Source organism: Pongo abelii, chromosome 9 (genome assembly GCF_028885655.2).
Source record: "Pongo abelii isolate AG06213 chromosome 9, NHGRI_mPonAbe1-v2.0_pri, whole genome shotgun sequence".
Classification (NCBI taxonomy): Eukaryota; Metazoa; Chordata; class Mammalia; order Primates; family Hominidae; genus Pongo; species Pongo abelii.
The window spans coordinates 40,203,115-40,225,263 of NC_071994.2; the positions used below are offsets into that span (position 1 = coordinate 40,203,115).

The 22,149-nt window shown below is 37.5% G+C and overlaps 1 protein-coding gene and 1 long non-coding RNA gene across 3 annotated transcripts in view; one reads left to right on the plus strand and one right to left on the minus strand.

Moving 5' to 3' along the window:
• The window catches only part of LOC103891832 (uncharacterized), a 173,254-nt gene that overhangs the window by 110,037 nt on the left and 41,068 nt on the right, over positions 1 to 22,149 (plus strand). The window lies entirely within an intron of this gene.
• BBOX1 (gamma-butyrobetaine hydroxylase 1) overlaps positions 1 to 22,149 on the minus strand; it is a gene marked incomplete at its 5' end in the record, with an annotated part of 81,700 nt that overhangs the window by 12,228 nt on the left and 47,323 nt on the right.

Sequence of the window (22,149 nt, forward strand, 5' to 3'; positions counted from 1 at the left end):
GAATTTGATATGTGGGGAGAAATGGAAACTTTTCATTTTTTGAAATAATTACCATAATGACTATGAGTGAGAAAAGGAATCTGACCTTTCTCTGCCTAAAGTCACTATTTCAGAATTAACATCTCCTCATTTTTCCTCTCCTCTCAACAAAAGAGTACATCAGTCTATCTTACAGTTTATAAAGAAGTATATATGGAATTGTAGGTTATCTTTTTACTGGCTTAATGCATTTTAAAAAGTGATTTATTGAGGTGAAGTTCACATAACAGAAAATGAATCACTTTAAAGTGAATAATTCAGTGGCATTTAGTAAATTCACACTGTTGGCAACCACCACCTCTACATATCTAGTTTCAAAAAGTTTATATTACTCCAGATCAAAACCTCTTATTTTATTAAGCAGTTTCTTTCCATTCTACCCTTCCCCAAGACCTTGGCAATCACTAATTTGCTTTCTGTCTCTGTGGATTTACCTATTTTAGATATTTACCATAAATGGAATTATATAGTAAGCTCATGCTTTTAATGTTATATCTAAGAATCCACTGCCCAATCCAAAGCCATGAAGATTTACCTCTATATTTTCTTCTAAGAGTTTTATGGCTTTAACTCTTATATTTAGATAATTTGTTCATTTTGAATTAATTTTTGCATATGATATGAGCTGTGGGTCCAATTTAATTCTTTGCATGGGGGTATTCAGTTGCCTCAGAACAATCTGTTAAAGAGATTGTTCTTTCTCTACTGAATGATATTGGCATGCTTGTTGAAAATTGATTGGCCATAGATGTGTGGGTTTATTTCTGGACTCTCAAAATTCTATTCCATTGATCTATTTGTCTATCCTTATGCCAATATCACACTACTTAGATTACTGTAGATTCGTAGTTAAGTTTCAAAATCAGGAAGTGTGAGTCTTTTAATTTCAGTCTTCTTTTTAAATATTGTTTTGCCCACTTGGAGGCCCTCACAATTTCATATAAATTTGATACTGGCTTTCCCATTTCTAAAACAAGAAAATGATACTGAAATTTTGGTAGGGATTGTAGACTGCTTTGGGGAGTATTGACATCTCAACAATTTTATGCCTTCCAATCCACGAATACAGGATGCTATTCCATTTCTTTAGGTTTTCTTTAATTTCTGTCAGCAATGTTTTATAGTATTCATTGTACAAGTCTTTTACCCCTGTGATTAAATTTATTCCTAAGTATTTTATTCTTCTGGATGCTGTTGTAAATGGATCTGTTGATTTCCTTTTCAGATTGTTCATTGCTACTGTTTATAAAGACAACCGATTTTTGTGTTTTGATCTTGTAACCTGCAACTTGCAAAATTCATTCATTAGCTTTAGTAGCTTTTTTGGGTGGATTTTATGGGATTTATTATATGTAAGATCATACCATCTGTGAATAGAGATAGATTTACTTTTTTATTTCTCATTTGGATGCCTTTATTTCTATTGTTTAATCGCTCTGGCTGGAAATATTGGTGCGATGTTGAATCTCAATGGTGAAAGCTAGCATTTTTGTCTTGTTTCTGCTCTTAGGGAGAAACTTGATTTTTTTTTTTTTTTTTACTTTTAGGTTCAGGGGTACATGTGCAAGTTTGTTATATAGATAAACTGCATGTCACAGGGGTTTATGTACAGATTATTTTTGTCACTCAGGTAATATATATAGTAGCCAGTAGGTGGTTTTCTTGATCCTCACCATCTTCCCAACCTCCACCCTCACAAAGGCCCAGGTGTCTAGTGTTCCCTTCTTTGTGCCCATGTGTATTCAATGTTTAGCTCTCACTTATAAGTGAAAACATGCTGTATTGGGTTTTCTGTTCCTGTGTTAGTTTGCTTAGGATAATGGCCTCTGGCTCCATCCATGGTGGTACAAACGACATAATCTTGTTCTTTCATATAGCTGTATAGTAGTCCATGGTGTATATGTGCCATATTTTCTTTATTCATTATATCACTGATGGACATTTAGGTTGATTCTATGTCTTTGCTATTGAGAATAGTGTTGTGATGAACATATGCGTGCGTACGTGTTCTTTATAGTAGAACAATTTATATTCCTTTGGGTATACGCTCAATAGTGGGATTGCTGGGTCAAATGGTAATGTTTTTAAAGTCTTTGAGAAATTGCCAAACTGCTTTCCACAATGGCTGGACTGATTTACATTCCCACCAGCAGTGTATAAGTGCTCTCTTGTCTCCACAACCTCACCAGCATCTGTTATTTTTTAACTTTTTATAATAGCCATTCTGACTGGTATGAGATAATATTTCATTGTGGTTTTGATTTGCATTTCTCTAATGATTAGTGATGTTAAGCACTTTTTCATATGCTTGTTGGCTGCGTGTACGTCTTCTTTTGAAAAGTGTCTGTTCATGTTTTTTGCCCACTTATTAATGGGGTTGTTTATTTTTTGCTTGTAAATTTGTTTAAGTTCCTTATAGATTCTGGATATTAGACTTTTGTCAGATACATACTTTGCAAATATTTTATTCCATTCTATATGTTGTCTGTTCACTTTGTTGTTAGTTTCTTTTGCTGTGTAGAAGCTCTTTAATTGAATTAGCTCCTATTTGTCAATTTTTGTTTTTGTTGCAATTGTTTTTGTTATATTCATCATGAAATCATTGCCAGGTCCTATGTCTAGAATGGTATTTCCTAGGTTATCTTCCAAAGTTTTTATAGTTTTAGGTTTTACATTTAAGTCTTTAATTCATCTTGAGTTGAATTTTGTATGTGGTTTAAGGAAGGTATCCCATTTCAATCTTCTGCTTATGGCTATCCAGTTATCCCAGCACCATTTATTGAATAAGGAGTCCTTTCCCCATTTCTTGTTTTTGTCCACTTTGTTGAAAATCAGAGGGTTGTAGGTGTGTGGCATTATTTCTGGGGTCCCTATTCTGTTCCATTTGTGTATTTATCTGAGAAACTCAATTTTTAAATTACACTCTTGAAACTATTGCTCAGGTCAATTAATAAAACTTTAGGCACCTATGTATGCCCTGTCACAGTCACAGACACTTCTGTCTTCTCCAAAGTAACTATGACTGTAACTTCTATAGCTATCATTTCCTTGCTTTTCTTTACAATTTTATCAACCAAATGTTCATCCAAGGACACTATGTTTAAACTTGCTCATTAATAACAATTGTTATATGCTTTAAGTCTATTAATCTTCAAGTTTTTCCTTCAAGTTGTGCTCCTTACAATTGTTGAAGAACTAGGGAATTTGACTTACAGAGTTTTCCACAGTCTGGACTTCATTGAGTACATACTCATGGTGCAGTTTCTGGGAAACTGGCAGCGAAATGCAGAGGCTTAGACAGTGTCTATTCTTTCTCTTTGGCAAAGCCACAGATGGCATTACGTTCTTGTATTGCAAGATACATAACGTCTGGCTGTCTTTCTTTTTTGATGTTTGTACATGTTCATGTTCAATGGCTATATCCATTAATTCGTCAAGGGTTTCAAACAATGAAATACCAAACTGATACTCTTTTTAAAAAGATTTATCACTCAGAATACTTTTAAAGGGAGCCACTTTTCCTCATCCGCTATTTGATTACTCAGTATAACAGCTTACAGAGGGATGATGAAATAAACATTTGATTCTTTCTCTTTATTTACCATTTGTAATATAACAAATTTGTTTCCTATCATCATTCCAAATTGAATAGTTTAGAAAATATTATTTATGAAAAAGTATTAAACTAGATAGAGGTGGTATTTGCACAAAATTGTGAATGTACTAAATGACACACAACAGAATACACTAAATAAAACTAATTACACTTTAAAATGGTAATAAAAATAATTTCAGCTTTTAATTTTAGGGGGTACATGTGCAGACTTGTTAGATGGGGGTATATTGCATGATCCTGAGGTTTGGGGTAAGATTGATCCCATCCACAGATACTGAGCATAGTACCCAATGGGTAATTTTTCAGCCCTTTCCCGTTCCCTCCTTCCCCACTCTAGTAGTTCCTAGTGTCTATTTTTGCCATCTTTATGTCCACGAGTACCCAATGTTTAGCTCCCACTTGTAAGTGAGAACATGTAGTATTTGGTTTTCTGTTCAGGCATTAATTTGCTTACAATAATGGCCTCCAGCTGCATCCATGTTGCTGCAAAGGCTGTGATTTTGTTGTTTTATATGGCTGTGTAGTATTCCATGGTGTCTATGTACCACAAAATGATTAATTTTATTGTTATGTAAATTTTACCTGAATTAAAAATAACTTAGCTTAAAAGTTAAAAAAAAGTGAATTAAAAAAAGAACTAAGGTTACTTGCAACTCTGTAGCAAGACAATAAACCATTATTCAGACTTTGTAAGCTATTACCCTTGGAAGATCCAGACAATGGGTAATTGAAAGGAGGCAATGTTTAAAAATAAACCAAATATGGCTTGAAAAATGTTCACTATATATACATGCCATTTGATTGCTGTTATAATGTCTATTAATATATATTCATATACATCAAATTATCTTTGAATAAATAAACACTGAACACCTATCCTATTTCAGTCATTGATTTAGCATCAGAGATACAGCAGGGAACAAAAAGACAAAATAGTAATTATTAAGTTTAATAGAGATAGGTTCTACAAAGAAAATGAGGCAAGGTAAAGAGATAAGGAATGGGGTCAGAGAAGTATTATTACAGAGATGATGCTGTGGGAAGTGCTCTATGAATAGGTGGCATTTTTCCCACAGAAACCCAAACAAAATAAGGGAAGGAGAAATGTGAATTTCTGGGAGATGTATTTTAGGCAGAACCCAAAGTGAAAAGGTTTTGAGTTCGGAGTATGTCTAGCGTATTTGTGGAAGAACAAGGGCAGAACAAGGGCAGCATGGTTGGGACAGAGCCACCAGGGGATCAAGAGTGGGAAATACAACAGATGCACAGAGAGAAGCCAGTTTCTGAAGGGCTTTGGGGACTAGGATGAGGATTTGAGATTTTGCTTTACATGTGATGGGAAGCCACTGAAGTTTTCCATTACGTAAATTATTCACTGGAATTGTAGTTTCAAAGAATTGCTGTAGCCAGTAATGGGTAGGTGGTACTGGGAAAAAGGTGGGAGGAGAGAGAGATGATGGTAACCAATTCTCTCCTAAACATGAGAATCATGATGGTTTTCTCCTAACTATGGCTACATGCATAGGAGAGAATGATTGGATTTGAACTTGAAAGGTAGAGTTATCAGGATTCTCTGAGAAATCGGATGCAGGATATGAGAGAAATGGAGTCCAGAATGATGCCAAGGTTTTCAGGTTGAGAAACCAGGTTGGGGAGGTCTTATTTATTGAGATTCACTATATAAAAATGTATTATCTGGTGGAGGAAGAAGTTTGCTTCACCTAATTTAAAAAACTTTTAAATAAGTGCTTTTAAAAAAAACTCCATTCACATATGGACAAATGAGCACACAAAATAAGACCCTTGGTCTGGATATTTTAGCTTCCCATAAAGTCACTCTAGGCTGGTATTCTCCCCTGCCCCTGGTATTCCCCCATACACTACGTACCACAACCAGGCAAACCTCCCTAGTGCTTCATGTTCATTTTGCCATTTCTCTGTCAGAAGCTCTTACTGATTCTTCAGTCCCAGAAGGATAGAATTCAGCGCTGCTGATCTAGAATTCAAAGACCCAATGCAATTTTCTAACCTTGCCAACTGTTGCCATATTTGAGTCATCTGTTCTAATCATGTTGATTTTAGCACTACACACTTTCCTGCCTTTTTTTCTGGTTTCTTTTTTCTGCCAGTTTTTTCTGTTCTTTTCCCCATCTCTGTACCCATTAATGAAAATCTAGCTCAGGTTCCAACTATTTCATAATCTCAATTCTAGAAAAAGTCTTGGTCTTTAGGTTCAAACGGTACTGGCTTCAAAGCCTTGGTTTCTAATTCATAACTGTATAATCTTGGACAATCCATCTATTATTTCTAAGCCTCAATTTATATATTTGGAAAATAGAACAATAATGTATTTCAAAAACTTGTAACAAATAAGAAAGGTCTATGTCTGACACACAGGAGATGCCCCATAGGACTTTTCCTTCCTCTCATTCTCCTGATTACCCAATATTTACTCCTACACTCAGAACTCTCATAAGCATGTTGTATTCATCTCATTTATTAGATCTGAATATGTTAGGTGTTTTATGAAGATAGTTATAATTTTTAAAGAGCTATTGTAAGTCTAAGCTCATTTAAATACACAAATACATAATTCTGCTTCCTCTTCTGGACTGTAAACTCTCTTAGTGTACAACAAATACTTTTGATCTCCTACCATTGACTAAACCAGTGCCAATTCTAAAGCAAGGAACCAATAAATTTTGACTGAATGAGTGTAAGCAGGGAAGGGGTGACTTTTATGAGCTTTCATTTTCATATAGTATACAGTAAAGGGTATTAGTAGGGTGGTAGTGGCAGGAGGAGAGCGGGAATACAATCTATAATCTCTTCTCACATGTGGGGATATTTTTCTTAATGAGAAAAAGAGTTTCTCACTTGTTCCCTGGGATTGAGGATAAAATTGGCTATTTTGCTCTATTTTTCTCATTTAAAATTAGGGTGGAACTCTTGATGTATATTTCACTAAGGGTCAAGCAGCCATCCATATGTGGCCGTGAAGTGGAAACAGGCTGAGTGAAAAAAGATGGAGCGTTATAGTCTGCTGCCACTCATTTCAAATATGCGTCAGATAATCCATTATATTGCAGTGAGAGTCGCCAAGAAATACGTGTTCTCTATGAAGTTTATGTCACTCCCTAGACTATACAAAATACGGATCCAGACGATTGTCAACACTGGCATTTGAAAAATAATCAACATATGAGAAGAGATTTAAGGAGATCAAAAAAGTAATTTCATCGAGGTACAGAATGCATAATATCTTCTGACTAAGAAAATGTTGCTGTTTGCACAATCAATAGGAAATGACTATTTGAATTCTTTTTCAAGAGTGGTGATGGTTTTGCATTGATTCACCTACATTCTTTTTCCTGGTTCCTTCTATGATCAAGGGTAAACTGACAGAATTTTACTCTAACCAAAACCTGGTTGAGATGCAAGGTGTAAGCATTAGCCAGAGAACAGATCTTTTCTTTGACATTCACTGGCCTCTACAGGGATGGGGGTCTGTGACTTGGCTTCATCAGAGCAGTTCTCTGGCCCTCTGAGCTAACTGGCAGGGAATAATAAAACATTTGTTAGCCCTAGAGTGCCTTAGGCACAGTACGGGATGTGTAGCCTAAAAGTCTATGCTCACATATTATGATAAATCCCATGAAAGGAGCTCACCAATTCCAATCATAAAACATTCTCCTAATGGTCATAGCACAAGTCTGGAAAAATCTTAGAAATGTCATCTGCTTTACCTTTCTACCTTGTCATAGAAATGAATCATGCCAAGAAAGCTGCTACTTATTGTTGAGGACACTAAGTTCTTACTTATGCATCCCAAATCCAACTCTCCAAGAAAACACAGCAGAAATAAAATGCAAACATATTTGCAGTCATATAACCCTGGACTTGCCTGATCTTGCAGCTAAGCAGGATTAGGCCTGGTTAGTACTTGGATGGGAGAAACAGGTGCAAATGTGATTCATTGGTCATGAAGGAACTTTTTTAAAAGTCTAGTGGTGAGGCCTTGTTGAGATGAAGGTGTATTTACATGCACTCCTCATTAGAGACAGATTCTATTGCTATTCCAAGTAAGGCAACAACTCAAGCAGATTACTGAGAATGGCCGTGACTGAAGTAGAGGTATGAGACAAGATTCTTTTAAAACTGAAGAGGCAAGCTCAACATAATATCTTAATCCAATGATATAGACTTGTTCACTGTTGTGCTGGGGTGAGTGACTGAAACTCTGCAAATTATCCTGCTTTTATCAAAGATGCTGTTTTAAACAAATCTAAGTATTTCCACTGAGCCATTTGTGTCATTCTCAACATTTCTTCTTTATTAGTCTTGCTAGCAGTCTATCAATTTTGTTAATCTTTTAAAAAAACCAGCTCCTGGATTCATTGATTTTTTGAAGGGGTTTTTTGTGTCTGTATCTCTTTCAGTTCTGCTCTGATCTTAGTTACTTCTTGCCTTCTGCTAGCTTTTGAATGTGTTTGTTCTTGCTTCTCTAGTTCTTTTAATTGTGATGTTAAGGTGTCAATTTTAGATCTTTCCTGCTTTCTCTTGTGGGCATTTAGTGCTATAAATTTCCGTCTATACACTGCTTTAAATGTGTCCCAGAGATTCTGGTATGTTGTGTCTTTGTTCTCGTTGGTTTCAAAGAACATCTTTATTTCTGCCTTCATTTCACTATGTACCCAGTAGTCATTCAGGAGTAGGTTGTTCAGTTTCCATGTAGTTGAGTGGTTTTGAGTGAGTTTCTTAATCCTGAGTTCTAGTTTGATTGCACTGTGGTCTGAGAGACAGTTTGTTATAATTTCTGTTCTTTTATATTTGCTGAGGGGTGCTTTACTTCCAACCATGTGGTCAATTTTGGAGTAAGTGCGATGTGGTGCTGAGAAGAATGTATATTCTGTTGATTTGGGGTGGAGAGTTCTGTAGATGTCTATTAGGTCCACTTGGTGCAGAGCTGAGTTCAATTCCTGGATATTCTTGTTTACTTTCTGTCTCATAGATCGGTCTAATGTTGACAGTGGTGTGTTATATTCTCCCATTATTATTGTGTGGGAGACTAAGTCTCTCTGTAGGTCTCTAAGGACTTGCTTTATGAATCTGAGTGCTCCTGTATTGGGTGCATATATATTTAGGATAGTTAGTTCTTGTTGAATTGATCCCTTTACCATTATGTAATGGCCTTCTTTGTCTCTTTTGATCTTTGTTGGTTTAAAGTCTGTTTTATCTGAGACTAGGATTGCAACCCCTACCTTTTTGTGTTTTCCATTTGCTTGGTAGATCTTCCTCCAACCTTTTATTTTGAGCCTATTTGTGTCTCTGCACATGAGATGGGTCTCCTGAATACAGCACGCTGATGGATCTTGACTCTTTATCCAATTTGTCAGTCTGTGTCTTTTAATTGGAGCATTTAGCCCATTTACATTTAAGGTTAGTATTGTTATGTGTGAATTTGATCCTGTCATTATGATGTTAGCTGGTTATTTTGCTCGTTAGTTGATGCAGTTTCTTCCTAGCATCGATGATCTTTACAATTGGGCATGTTTTTGCAGTGGCTGGTACCGGTTGTTCCTTTCCGTGTTTAGTGCTTCCTTCAGGAGCTCTTTTAGGGCAGGCCTGGTGGTGACAAAATCTCTTAGCATTTGCTTGTCTGTAAAGGATTTCATTTCTCCCTCACTTATGAAGCTTAGTTTGGCTGGATATGAAATTCTGAGTTGAAAATTCTTTTCTTAAAAATGTTGAATATTGGCCCCCACTCTCTTCTGGCTTGTAGAGTTTCTGCCGAGAGATCCACTCTTAGTCTGATGGGCTTCCCTTTGTGGGTAACCCGACCTTTCTCTCTGGCTGCCCTTAACATTTATTCCTTCATTTCAACTTTGGTGAATCTGACAATTATGTGTCTTGGAGTTGCTCTTCTTGAGGGGTATCTTTGTGGCATTCTCTGTATTTCCTGAATTTGAATGTTGGCCTGCCTTGCTAGATTGGGGAAGTTCTCCTGGATAATATCCTGCAGAGTGTTTTCCAACTTGGTTCCATTCTCCCCGTCACTTTCAGGTACACCAATCAGAAGTAGATTTGGTCTTTTCACATAGTCCCGTATTTCTTAGAGGCTTTGATCGTTTCTTTTTGCTCTTTTTTCTCTAAACTTCTCTTCTCGCTTCATTTCATTCATTTGATCTTCAATCACTGACACCCTTTCTTCCAGTTGATCGAATTGGCTACTGAAGCTTTTGCATTTGTTACGTAGTTCTTGTGTCATGGTTTTCAGCTCCATCAGGTCATTTAAGGACTTCCCTACACTGGTTATTCTAGTTAGCCATTTGTCTAATCTTTTTTCAAGGTTTTTAGCTTCTTTGTAATGGGTTCGAACTTCCTCCTTTAGCTCGGAGAAGTTTGATCGTCTGAAGCCATCTTCTCTCAATTCATCAGTCATTCTCCATCCAGCTTTGTTCCGTTGCTGGCGAGGAGCTGAGTTCCTTTGGAGGGGGAGAGGTGCTCTGATTTTTAGAATTTTCAGCTTTTCTGCTCTGTTTTCTCCTCATCTTTGTGGTTTGACCTACCTTTGGTCTTTGATGATGGTGACGTACAGATGGGGTTTTGGTGTGGATGTCTTTTCTGTTTGTTGGTTTTCCTTCTAACAGTCAGGACCCTCAGCTGCAGTTCTGTTGGAGTTTGCTGGAGGTCCACTCCAGACCCTGTTTTCCTGGGTATCAGCAGCAGAGGCTGCAGAACAGTGAATATTGCTGAACAGCAAATGTTGCTGCCTGATCCTTCCTCTGGAAGCTTTGTCTCAGAGGGGTACCCGGCCGTGTGAGGTGTCAGTCTGCCCCTAATGGGGGGTGTCTCCCAGTTAGGCTACTCAGGAGTCAGGGACCCACTTGAGGAGGCAGTCTGTCCATTCTCAGATCTCAAACTCCATGCTGGGAGAACCACTACTCTCTTCAAAGCTGTCAGACAGGGACATTTAAGTCTGCAGAAGTTTCTGCTGCCTTTTGTTCTCATGCCACTTTTTTAAGGTGAAAATTAGTAACCCAAACACAAACTAGAGAAACGAAGATAACCTTTCTGATATCTAGAATAGCTCTTACTCAATCCATTAAACTAATGCGAAAATCTCCACAAGACCTAAAGATATAAAGTAAAGAGAGAGGTTTAAATGATAGTGGTGACATAATTCAAAAGAATCTCTCTGAATTCTCCCTATACGACATCTAGAGTGAAAATTCAAGAATTCAATGACAACATCTAAACAAAAATTAAGTGATAAGATATTCCCATGAACTGGGAAATAGGAGGGGATAGAGACAAACCTTTCAAAGCCAGAATACCTATGTGATATTGGCAACTGTGTATGAGAAAGCAGAGAGGCAACTGGGTACATGATGGATCTAAAACATTCCCAAATCACTAACAGGTATTTACTGGACAGTGCAGTGGGGCAATGTGAGAATGGCAGTTAAACTTCGGAGGGGATTTCTACATTCCAGTATAGCTGAGTACATAAGGTCCATGATAAGGGATCTGAATAGTCTGGAATTCATGAATTCTAGAAACTAACCAGATAAATCTCCCTTCCGTGACCTTCCTTCTGAGAAGAGTGCGTATTGAGTAGTACAGGAACAATATAGACAAAGAAAAAAACAAGGTCCTGATAAAAGTGAAGGAGAGGAACTAGAAGGTCTTAGAAAGTTGTCAGCCAGTTTTGAAATATAGCTTAAAACCATTAATTTAAAAAGGTTTCTGAATCATGTCTCCTTTTAATAGTTAAGGAAAACAAGTTTAATGTAAAATTAGCAACAACAACAACAACAACAACAAAATCAAGGTTTAAACTCAAAATTATTTTAAGAGAAAGACCCAGGATAAGTAGCAAAATAGCATACCTACAGACAGGCAGTACAGGTCAGAAAGACAGGCCACCCCCAATAAAAAAGATAAAATATTATTTTTCTACCTTCAGTTTTTTTTTTATAACCACTTCTAATGAATCCAAAAGTCTTCATCAAAATGGTCCAATATGTAAAAGATAACCTACATCAGAATTAGAAACTCAAAAATGGACTGATGTATTAAGAAAAGAAAAAAATTTAAAAAGTCCTTAGACAAAGAATAAATTAGAAGGAATGCAAGATCAAATAAGCGTAACTAGGAGATAAGAGGGAGAAGAATTTAAAAGAAATCAATAGAAACGATTTGAGAGAAAGTAACAAGAGGACCAGCAAAGAAGACTTAAGATATGCATAATAGGAGTCCTCAAAAGAAGAAGCCCAAAGCAAAGGAACAGAGCAGATACTAAAAAATATGATTCCAGAAACATTTTCTGAAAAAAAAATTTAAAGCCATTCCCTAAAACAAATCATATCCTCCCAGAAAAATATGTCCCAGAACAATCAATATCAAGACATAGTCTATAAAATTACTAGACTTTAAACAACAACAACACAAATTCAAAATCCAGGTAAAAACATCAAATTACTTTTTTTTGTTGAGATGGAGTCTCACACTGTTGCCCGGGCTGGAATGCAGTGGCATGATCACTGCAACCTCTGCCTCCTGGGTTCAAGCGATTCTCCTGCCTCAGCCTCCCAAGTAGCTGGAATTACAGGCACCCACCATCAGGCTCAGCTATTTTTTTGTATTTTTAGTAGAGACAGGTTTTCACTATGTTGGCCAGGCTAGTCTCAAACTCCTGACCTCGTGATCCACCCGCCTCAGCCTCCCAAAGTGCTGGGATTACAGGCGTGAGCCACCATGCCTGGCCATCAAATTACTTTTAAGGAAAAGAAAATCATATTACCAGTAAAACCATAAGTGACATATTAAAGATGCTGTGAGCCAATAATTTATATTTAGCCAAGCCAATTTTCAAGTATAAAGGCCTTAAAACTGCTGTCAACATGCAAGAATTCAGAGAATACTGTTCCTATGAGGCCTTCCTTAGGAATTTACAAGAGAATGGACTTCAGAAAACCAAAATAAATAGATACGTTGACGTAAGTTTGGTGCTGAACAGTAAATTTATGTTTACGTGAGTTAAATTGTAGGGGAGGAGAAAATATATGGAAAAACTAAAAAGTAGAAGAACAAAACTGCAGTGATAAGGATGCATGTTGATGATAATACTCTAAACCAAGAAAGAAAGGAAATGAACACCATAAAACTTAGGAAAGCCATTACACTTGAGGAAAAATGCAAGGTTTATGCTTGGTTGGGATATGTCAATGGGTTTTGGGGTGGCTGGCAACGTTCCATTTTTTGACCTGGCTGGTGTTTAAGGGTGTTTGCCTTATGATAGTTCATTAAGCTATACATTTATTTTATGCGACTTTCTTTATCTGTATTATATTTTACCACAAGAAACCTATTTTACCAAACACAAACCTCAGTTTTCTCCCCAAATGTAACGGATTTCCTAAATTTTATGGTGTTCACTTCCTTTCTTTCCTGGTTTAGAGTATTATCAACCACATGCATCCTTAGCACTGTAGTTTGCTTTTTCTATTTTTTAGATGTTCAAAATCCTTTTTTTCCTCCCCTACAATTTAATTCACATAAACATAAATTTACTGCTCAGCACCAAGCTTATGTCAACGTATCTATTCATTTTGGTTGTCTGAAGTCCATTCTTAGTAACAGAGAATAGAACAGTGGTTACAAGGGATGGGAGTAGGAGAAAAGGGGAGATACTTGTCAAAATGGTAGAAACATTTGGTTATTATATGAATAAGTCCTGGAGACCTAAAGAACAGCATGGTGACAATAGTTGATAATAATGTATCGTATACTTGAAATTTCCTAACAAAGTAGATGTCAGGTCTTTATGCCACAAAATATAAAGATAACTATGTGAAAGAATGGATATGTTAATCAGCTTGATTGTGGCAATCAAAATGTCATGTTGTACACTGTATAGACAATTTTTGTCTCTTGTACCTCAATAAAGCTGCAAAAATAATTTAAAAATAAAATAAAAAAAATCTTTGTTGTACATTTATTTTTAAAGGTTAATAATACTGCCATTAATAAAAATGAAGTCAGATAGTGATAGAAGGATGACAACTACCTGTAAAAACATAAAGAAAAAGTTATAGCAATTTGCTCCAAAGGAAGCCCCAAACGCTTCATTATAAAAAACAAATAATGTAGTACAATGCAAAAAAGTGAAATAATTAATGAGAATTCCACATTAAATATATTTAGTAGGGTTCTTTTTGAGTTGGAGGCAGTCAAATTTTGCTTAATGCATTTTATTAGAACAAGAATTGGTTATTAGTTTAGATTCTTTAATGTGAAAGATTGAATAAAATGTTTTCTGATTCTGTATTAATTGCCATTTTCCCTTTACGTAAATGGTTGGCGATAATTTTAACTTAGGAGAAAGCAATGAATATTCTGGTGCTGTCATTCTACTTAATGTGATAAATTTCTATATAATGCTGTCTAATTATCTCCTTGCATCAGAGCAATTAACAGTTATTATGGCATTGGAAATCAGGAGGCAAATGTTAGATAACAATGAACCACCATAGTAGCAGGGTATAAAGGAAAGACTGCAGGCTGTTGAGTCAAGCAAACCTGGGTTTGTAGCCTGATTCTTCTGCCTCATTTTTTTGGGGGGATAATGGGTTAATGATTCTTCTCAGAATTGTGAAGATTCAAAATAATGAGTGTAAACCGCTGAGCTCAATACTTAGTACATAAAAGGGGTTTAATAAAAAATTATTTCTACCATCCCAATAACAGCCACCTGTTCTGGCTGCACAGAGTACAAGCAAGGAAGGAAGGTTGTATGTGTGTGTGCTGGGGGTGGGGTGGGGTGTCAGAGGACCTGTTGAAAAGCAATTGCCTTAATTGGTTATCTCATACATTTCCTCAAGTGATTTCTAAAAGAGCATGAGACACAGAAATTATTTTTCCTTTCATTCATGAGATGACTTCATACTCAAGTGGTTATTTTGGCAGCAGTATTAATTACTATGAAACTTAATATTACAAAGGGAACCCTGGAGACTGGCTCTTGGCTGATAACATAAGCTGAGGTTCACAATGGCTCAAAGAACATAGCTTGTTACTCTGCTTAAGAAACCCTAATACCTACTAGAATACATATTTTAAAGAGTTTTTTTGTCCTTCTACCCAGGCATTATAATTAGCACATTAAGTTATTAAGGAGTCCCAATATAAATTTTTAAAAAGTAGAATGGGATTACAATTAAATTTAGAACTCAGGCAATTTTTCTTTGTCTTCTTTTCACGTTTGAATTATTTTTAGGTTGATTTTCCATAACCCAGAAGACATTTTTATTCAAGAAGGGCTGTGTGGTTTTCTCAAGCAATTTCCTAGTTAGAAACATCAACAAATGAGTAAATTTGTTTTTTCTTTCTCTAATCCCCACACTTCACAACTGTTTTCTGGTAACAAGTATTTCAAACAAGTAGCTGTTTCAAAGTCAGATTTGGAGGCTGTTTTCATGGTAGGAGCAATTTCTTAGGGGTGAGATGCCAAGAAATAGTAATATTTTTCACTTGTACATCCTTGAATACAATCTAATGTATGAAATGCTGCTGAGCTGGCTTACAAGACATCTTTCAGAAATGCAAGCAGGAGTCTAGTGGATACTGGAAAGCTATATATTATAGTTGTACTTCCCAGAGGCCATTTCAATATTGTGAATCCTTAACTGGTCTGGCTGCTGGATTAGATCAACAACTCACTAGACACATTTCTATTTGACCTTATTTTATTTATCCAATGAAGCCTGCATGCAAGGAACTCATGAAGATATAACAATGGGCAGTAGTAGTAGCATTCTACATTTTTCAAGCAAACTTTCACCCAAGGACCTCAAAGTACACAGCAGGTATTAAAACACCCCTGCAGAAAGCGTGAGGCAAGTCCTCAGTAGAGGAGGATCAGAGAGATCTGGGAAATTACATGAAAAGCTCAAATCGACTTCTCACTTACAAATAGCCCATGGTGAAGCCATGATTAGACTGCTTCCCTGTTGATCCTATGAGCAGCTCTCGAGGACGTAATCCAGTACAGATGCTCTGGGGCACTGCGTCCCCAATTCTTCCTAAACTTTTTGGGCGTAAAGTTTCCAGAGTATTTATTTATATTTTCTACTATAAACTTGTGGCCTTATAAGTTTTATTCAGCAGTTATATAGCTTCCATGCAGTACTATACAAGATAAAACTTGACTACCACCAAGATCCACATTTATTTTATCTCCTTTTCCTATTGCCTCTTGCCTTCTTTATTTCATTCCTTGAAGTTGAAGTTCATATTTCAGATTTTTGTTTCCAATTTTACCCCATTATTCTTACCAGTGTAACCCTCGTTACATGTATTAATGCAACTTGCTGGTGCCAGCAAATAAAACATTCTTAGAAAAAAAAAAATCTGAACTTCTGGGCTCAGTTCTGAAAAGAAGGATGTCTCGCTAGCTAAGGTTAGAAGTTTTATTCTCTTCTGCTTGACTTTTTGGGGAAGAAGAGTCACTCTGAGTTGCCCATGAGGTTAATTTTTAAATTATGGACTGATAAATTTTGACAACGTTGTCAAAGAGTTTTCGTTGTCTTGTTCAGATGGGAGTCTACAATATCTTACTTAGCACATATTCCCTTTCATTAAAATTTCCTGAGAGGTAATTGTATGTCAGGTGCTGAGTTAAAAGTAAAGATACAACCCTGATTATGCCACCATTTATGCCTATAAGAAGCTCAACATGACAGTGGCAATGGCAATGATATATGCCTTCTTAGTTTTCTTTTTTTTTTTCTTTTTTTCTTTTTTCTTTATTATTATTATTATTATTATTATTATACTTTAGGTTTTCTGGTACATGTGCGCAATGTGCAGGTAAGTTACATATGTATACATGTGCCATGCTGGTGCGCTGCACCCACCAACTTGTCATCTAGCATTAGGTATATCTCCCAATGCTATCCCTCCCCCCTCCCCCCACCCCACAACAGTCCCCGAAGTGTGATGTTCCCCTTCCTGTGTCCATGTGTTCTCATTGTTCAATTCCCACCTATGAGTGAGAATATGCAGTGTTTGGTTTTTTGTTCTTGCGATAGTTTACTGAGAATGATGATTTCCAATTTCATCCATGTCCCTACAAAGGACATGAACTCATCATTTTTTATGGCTGCATAGTATTCCATGGTGTATATGTGCCACATTTTCTTAATCCAGTCTATCATTGTTGGACATTTGGGTTGGTTCCAAGTCTTTGCTATTGTGAATAATGCCGCAATAAACATACGTGTGCATGTGTCTTTATAGCAGCATGGTTTATAGTCCTTTGGGTATATACCCAGTAATGGGATGGCTGGGTCAAATGGAATTTCTAGTTCTAGATCCCTGAGGAATCGCCACAGTGACTTCCACAAGGGTTGAACTAGTTTACAGTCCCACCAACAGTGTAAAAGTGTTCCTATTTCTCCACATCCTCTCCAGCACCTGTTGTTTCCTGACTTTTTAATGATTGCCATTCTAACTGGTGTGAGGTGGTATCTCATTGTGGTTTTGATTTGCATTTCTCTGATGGCCAGTGATGGTGAGCATTTGTTCATGTGTTTTTTGCCTGCATAAATGTCTTCTTTTGAGAAGTGTCTGTTCATGTCCTTCACCCACTTTTTGATGGGGTTGTTTGTTTTTTTCTTGTAAATTTGTTGGAGTTCATTGTAGATTCTGGATATTAGCCCTTTGTCAGATGAGTCGGTTGCGAAAATTTTCTCCCATTTTGTAGGTTGCCTGTTCACTCTGATGGTAGTTTCTTTTGCTGTGCAGAAGCTCTTGAGTTTAATTAGATCCCATTTGTCAATTTTGGCTTTTGTTGCCATTGCTTTTGGTGTTTTAGACATGAAGTCCTTGCCCATGCCTATGTCCTGAATGGTAATGCCTAGGTTTTCTTCTAGAGTTTTTATGGTTTTAGGTCTAACATTTAAGTCTTTAATCCATCTTGAATTGATTTTTGTATAAGGTGTAAGGAAGGGATCCAGTTTCAGCTTTCTACATATGGCTAGCCAGTTTTCCCAGCACCATTTATTAAATAGGGAATCCTTTCCCCATTTCTTGTTTTTGTCAGGTTTGTCAAAGATCAGATACTTGTAGATATGTGGCATTATTTCTGACGGCTCTGTTCTGTTCCATTGATCTATATCTCTGTTTTGGTACCAGTACCATGCTGTTTTGGTTACTGTAGCCTTGTAGTATAGTTTGAAGTCAGGTAGTGTGATGCCTCCAGCTTTGTTCTTTTGGCTTAGGATTGACTTGGCGATGCGGGCTCTTTTTTGGTTCCATATGAACTTTAAAGTAGTTTTTTCCAATTCTGTGAAGAAAGTCATTGGTAGCTTGATGGGGATGGCATTGAATCTGTAAATTACCTTGGGAAGGATGGCCATTTTCATGATATTGATTCTTCCTACCCATGAGCATGGAATGTTCTTCCATTTGTTTGTATCCTCTTTTATTTCCTTGAGCAGTGGTTTGTAGTTCTCCTTGAAGAGGTCTTTCACATCCCTTGTAAGTTGGATTCCTAGGTATTTTATTCTCTTTGAAGCAATTGTGAATGGGAGTTCACTCATGATTTGGCTCTCTGTTAGTCTGTTATTGATGTATAAGAATGCTTGTGATTTTTGCACATTGATTTTGTATCCTGAGACTTGGCTGAAGTTGCTTATCAGCTTAAGGAGATTTTGGGCTGAGACAATGGGGTTTTCTAGATATACTATCATGTCATCTGCAAACAGGGACAATTTGACTTCCTCTTTTCCTAATTGAATACCCTTGATTTCCTTCTCCTGCCTAATTGCCCTGGCCAGAACTTCCAACACTATGTTGAATAGAAGTGGTGAGAGAGGGCATCCCTGTCTTGTGCCAGTTTTCAAAGGGAATGCTTCCAGTTTTTGCCCATTCAGTATGATATTGGCTGTGGGTTTGTCATAAATAGCTCTTATTATTTTGAGATACGTCCCATCAATTCCTAATGTATTGAGAGTTTTTAGCATGAAGGGTTGTTGAATTTTGTCAAAGGCCTTTTCTGCATCTATTGAGATAATCATGTGGTTTTTGTCTTTGGTTCTGTTTATATGCTGGATTACATTTATTGATTTGTGTATATTGAACCAGCCTTGCATCCCAGGGATGAAGCCCACTTGATCATGGTGGATAAGCTTTTTGATGTGCTGCTGGATTCTGTTTGCCAGTATTTTATTGAGGATTTTTGCATCAATGTTCATCAAGGATATTGGTCTAAAATTCTCTTTTTTTGTTGTGTCTCTGCCAGGCTTTGGTATCAGGATGATGCTGGCCTCATAAAATGAGTTAGGAAGGATTCCCTCTTTTTCTATTGATTGGAATAGTTTCAGAAGGAATGGTACCAGCTCCTCCTTGTACCTCTGGTAGAATTCGGCTGTGAACCCATCTGGTCCTGGACTTTTTTTGGTTGGTAAGCTATTGATTATTGCCACAATTTCATCTCCTGTTATTGGTCTATTCAGAGATTCAACTTCTTCCTGGTTTAGTCTTGGGAGGGTGTATGTATTGAGGAATTTATCCATTTCTTCTAGATTTTCTAGTTTATTTGCATAGAGGTGTTTGTAATATTCTCTGATGGTAGTTTGTATTTCTGTGGGATCAGTGATGATATCCCCTTTATCATTTTTTATTGCATCTATTTGATTCTTCTCTCTTTTTTTCTTTATTAATCTTGCTAGCAGTCTATCAATTTTGTTGATCCTTTCAAAAAACCAGCTCCTGGATTCATTTATTTTTTGAAGGGTTTTTTGTGTCTCTATTTCCTTCAGTTCTGCTCTGATTTTAGTTATTTCTTGCCTTCTGCTAGCTTTCGAATGTGTTTGCTCTTGCTTTTCTAGTTCTTTTAATTGTGATGTTAGGGTGTCAATTTTGGATCTTTCCTGCTTTCTCTTGTGGGCGTTTAGTGCTATAAATTTCCCTCTACACACTGCTTTGAATGCATCCCAGAGATTCTGGTATGTTGTGTCTTGGTTCTCGTTGGTTTCAAAGAACATCTTTATTTCTGCCTTCATTTCATTATGTACCCAGTAGTCATTCAGGAGCAGGTTGTTCAGTTTCCACGTAGTTGAGTGGTTTTGAGTGAGATTCTTAATCCTGAGTTCTAGCTTGATTGCACTGTGATCTGAGAGACAGTTTGTTACAATTTCTGTTCTTTTACATTTATTGAGGAGAGCTTTACTTCCAAGTATATGGTCAATTTTGGAATAGGTGTGGTGTGGTGCTGAAAAAAATGTATATTCTGTTGATTTGGGGTGGAGAGTTCTGTAGATGTCTATTAGGTCCGCTTGGTGCAGAGCTGAGTTCAATTCCTGGGTATCCTTGTTGACTTTCTGTCTCGTTGATCTGTCTAATGTTGACAGTGGGGTGTTAAAGTCTCCCATTATTAATGTGTGGGAGTCTAAGTCTCTTTGTAGGTCACTCAGGACTTGCTTTATGAATCTGGGTGCTCCTGTATTGGGTGCATATATATTTAGGATAGTTAGCTCTTCTTGTTGAATTAATCCCTTTACCATTATGTAATGGCCTTCTTTGTCTCTTTTGATCTTTGTTGGTTTAAAGTCTGTTTTATCAGAGACTAGGATTGCAACCCCTGCCTTTTTTTGTTTTCCATTTGCTTGGTAGATCTTCCTCCATCCTTTTATTTTGAGCCTATGTGTGTCTCTGCACGTGAGATGGGTTTCCTGAATACAGCACACTGATGGGTCTTGAGTCTTTATCCAATTTGCCAGTCTGTGTCTTTTAATTGGAGCATTTAGTCCATTTACATTTAAAATTAATATTATTATGTGTGAATTTGATCCTGTCATTATGATGTTAGCCGGATATTTTGCTCGTTAGTTGATGCAGTCTCTTCCTAGTCTCGATGGTCTTTACATTTCGGTATGATTTTGCAGTGGCTGGTACCGGTTGTGCCTTTCCATGTTTAGCGCTTCCTTCAGGAGCTCTTTTAGGGCAGGCCTGGTGGTGACAAAATCTCTCAGCATTTGCTTGTCTGTAAAGTATTTTATTTCTCCTTCACTTATGAAGCTTAGTTTGGCAGGATATGAAATTCTCGGTTGAAAATTCTTTTCTTTAAGAATGTTGAATATTGGCCCCCACTCTCTTCTGGCTTGTAGGGTTTCTGCCGAGAGATCCGCTGTTAGTCTGATGGGCTTCCCTTTGATGGTAACCCGACCTTTCTCTCTGGCTGCCCTTAACATTTTTTCCTTCATTTCAACTTTGGTGAATCTGACAATTATGTGTCTTGGAGTTGCTCTTCTCGAGGAGTATCTTTGTGGCGTTCTCTGTATTTCCTGAATCTGAATGTTGGCCTGCCTTGCTAGATTGGGGAAGTTCTCCTGGATAATATCCTGCAGAGTGTTTTCCAACTTGGTTCCATTCTCCCCGTCACTTTCAGGTACACCAATCAGACGTAGATTTGGTCTTTTCACATAGTCCCACATTTCTTGGAGGCTTTGCTCGTTTCTTTTTATTCTTTTTTCTCTAAACTTCCCTTGTCGCTTCATTTCATTCATTTCATCTTCCAGGGCTGATACCCTTTCTTCCATTTGATCGCATCGGCTCCTGAGGCTTCTGCATTCTTCACGTAGTTCTCGAGCCTTTGTTTTCAGCTCCATCAGCTCCTTTAAGCACTTCTCTGTATTGGTTATTCTAGTTATACATTCTTCTAAATTTTTTTCAAAGTTTTCAACTTCTTTGCCTTTGGTTTGAATATCCTCCCGTAGCTCAGAGTAATTTGGTCGTCTGAAGCCTTCTTCTCTCAGCTTGTCAAAGTCATTCTCCGTCCAGCTTTGTTCCGTTGCTGGTGAGGAACTGCGTTCCTTTGGAGGAGGAGAGGTACTCTGGTTTTTAGAGTTTCCAGTTTTTCTGCTCTGTTTTTTCCCCATCTTTGTGGTTTTATCTACTTTTGGTCTTTGATGATGGTGATGTACAGATGGGTTTTTGGTGTGGATGTCCTTTCTGTTAGTTTTCCTTCTAACAGACAGAACCCTCAGCTGCAGGTCTGTTGGAGTACCTGGCCGGCCGTGTGAGGTGTCAGTCTGCCCCTGCTGGGGGGTGCCTCCCAGTTAGGCTGCTCGGGGGTCAGGGGTCAGGGACCCACTTGAGGAGGCAGTCAGCCCGTTCTCAGATCTCCAGCTGCGTGCTGGGAGAACCACTGCTCTCCTCACAGCTGTCAGACAGGGACATTTAAGTCTGCAGAGGTTACTGCTGTCTTTTTGTTTGTCTGTGCCCTGCCCCCAGAGGTGGAGCCTACAGAGGCAGGCAGGCCTCCTTGAGCTGTGGTGGGCTCCACCCAGTTCAAGCTTCCAGGCTGCTTTGTTTACCTAAGCGAGCCTGGGCAATGGCGGGCGCCCCTCCCCCAGCCTCGCTGCCGACTTGCTGTTTGATCTCAGACTGCTGTGCTAGCAATCAGCGAGACTCCGTGGGCGTAGGAT